The sequence below is a fragment of the Schistocerca nitens genome, chromosome 7 (assembly GCF_023898315.1).
Source record: "Schistocerca nitens isolate TAMUIC-IGC-003100 chromosome 7, iqSchNite1.1, whole genome shotgun sequence".
In the NCBI taxonomy this organism is placed as follows: Eukaryota; Metazoa; Arthropoda; class Insecta; order Orthoptera; family Acrididae; genus Schistocerca; species Schistocerca nitens.
The window spans coordinates 308784288-308786787 of NC_064620.1; the positions used below are offsets into that span (position 1 = coordinate 308784288).

A 2500-nucleotide genomic window follows, 5' to 3' on the forward strand; every position below is an offset into this window, starting at 1 on the left:
TTTGGAACGCGAAGAGCACCGCAGTTGCGGCGGTGTCCCGATCTTCCCCTCGGACCTTGAAAATCCGGGAGAGGGCCACGTGGAGGTGTCGCGCCGGTTCGTACCCATATCCGCAGCAGGTCTCCAAGGTGAAGAGCCTCTAGTCGATAGAATAATGTAGGTAAGGGAAGTCGGCAAATTGGATCCGTAACTTCGGGATAAGGATTGGCTCTGAGGATCGGGGCGTGTCGGGCTTGGTCGGGAAGTGGGTCAGCGCTAACGTGCCGGGCCTGGGCGAGGTGAGTGCCGTAGGGGTGCCGGTAAGTGCGGGCGTTTAGCGTGGGTGTGGTCTGCTCTCGCCGTTGGTCGGCCTCGTGCTGGCCGGCGGTGCAGGATGCGCGCGCCTGTGCGGCGTTCGCGCCCCGGTGCTTCAACCTGCGTGCAGGATCCGAGCTCGGTCCCGTGCCTTGGCCTCCCACGGATCTTCCTTGCTGCGAGGCCGCGTCCGCCTTAGCGTGCTCCTCCGGGGGCGCGCGGGTGCGCGGATTCTCTTCGGCCGCCATTCAACGATCAACTCAGAACTGGCACGGACTGGGGGAATCCGACTGTCTAATTAAAACAAAGCATTGCGATGGCCCTAGCGGGTGTTGACGCAATGTGATTTCTGCCCAGTGCTCTGAATGTCAACGTGAAGAAATTCAAGCAAGCGCGGGTAAACGGCGGGAGTAACTATGACTCTCGGTGCCTTCCTTGGGTTGTAGTTACAGGGAGAGTGATGCGCAATACATGGGCCTAGCCCTCATAGCCTCTCCTCTCCTGCGGTCTTCTCCCCTTCACGTGGGCCCGCTGATTTCGCAGAGTAGAAGACCGCACCAGGGGCCTGGGGGGGTTACCAGCCCCCCCTCGCATTATCCCTTACAGTTGGGGGCAGTATGATAAGAAACGAAAATGGTGGCCCTTCCGCTGAAGGTGCCACCCCAACTTCCCCAGCACCTATCCGGCCAACCGGCCGTGACGAAGATTCGATAGCTTGTGTAGCTTCTTTTGCTTGCAGTGAGTGCCACCGCACATTTACCACCAAAACAGGTCTCGGGGTCCACCGGCGCCGCCAACACCTAGCGGCCGCCAACGCAGAGGTCATCACGGAGAGGCATCGCGCGAGGTGGACGGAGGAAGAAGTCCTTTCGCTCGCCAAAGCGGAGGCCGAACTGTTCCTTGAGAGGGACGCACGGTTCTTCTTTGTCAACCAAGAGCTGATTAGGATGTTCCCCGACCGAACGCTAGAAGCAATCAAGTGCCAACGGCGGAAGGCTGCTCACAAGCAGCTTGTCCGCAACTTCATGGAGGCACTTGAGCTCGGTCGGGGGGAAGAGCCGGCGTCCCGCCGGGGAGCGGCGAGGCCGCTGCCTGACGCGGGCGATGCCGCTGCGCCGTCCAACGACGCAGCCGAGGACTTCGCGGCCGATACCACCGGGCCGCCAACGGAGGGGCCGACTGACGCCGCCATCTGGGAGCATCTGGCGGAGCTACCTGCTTCCGCCCAGCGTTTCTCTGCTCTGGACCGAGTCATTGGTCTGGGGCGGGGCACGCCACCTGATGTCATCTTGGGCATGCTCCCGGATGTCCTTGCGTCGGTCGGGTCCAGGGGGGAGAGATTGAACACCAGGACGCAGCGGCCGCGCCAACCATCCAAGCGGCCGCCTGCCGCTCCGCCGCTGCAGAAGCGCAAACGCCGCCGCTGGGAGTACGCGCGGACGCAGGATGCCTTCCGCAGGTCGCGTGCGCGTTGCGTGCGTGGTCTGTTGGATGGCACCTTGCTGCAGCCACCACCTGACATCCCCGGTCTGCTGGACTTCTGGGCGGACCTCTTCACTAAGAAGCCCATTTCCACCGCGGGCTTCATCCGTGACCGCCTCCTCCCGCACTCGGAGCCTGTCGCTCTTGAGTGCATTTGGGGGCCGGTCACACACGAGGAGGTCGCTGCTGCCTTGCCGCCCAGGGGATCGGCAGCCGGGCCGGACGGCCTTACCCCAGTGGAGCTGCGGCGCCTGCCGCACGAAGTCCTGGTGAAAATCATGAATCTCTTCCTCCTGGCCCGCGCCCTTCCCGAGCGTCTGCTTCGCGCGCGGACGTCACTCCTCCCCAAAACGGCTGCACCAACATCCCCCGCTGACTTTCGCCCCATCACCGTCTGCTCAGTCTTGGCGCGGGCCTTTCACAAGGTTCTCGCGTCACGCCTGATGCGTGCGTGTGCTGTGGACGAACGTCAGCGGGCATTCATCCCCCGGGATGGGATGTTGGAAAACACCTTCATCTTGGACACTGCTCTCACCGACGCGGTCCGCTCCTGTCGCTCTGTTTTCGTGGCCTCGATCGACGTCTCTAAAGCATTCGATTCGGTGGATCATGCTGCCCTTCGCCCTGTGCTGAGGGCGCATGGCCTGCCGGATTGCTTTATTGAGTACGTCGAGAGGTGCTACGGAGGCAGCGCGACGGTGATAGCGGGAGGCGCCGGCGTGGG

The 2500-nt window shown here is 62.9% G+C and overlaps 1 pseudogene; it reads left to right on the forward strand.

Annotated features, from left to right (window-relative positions):
- Positions 1-2500, forward strand: part of LOC126197822 (large subunit ribosomal RNA) — a 7836-nt pseudogene that overhangs the window by 2160 nt on the left and 3176 nt on the right.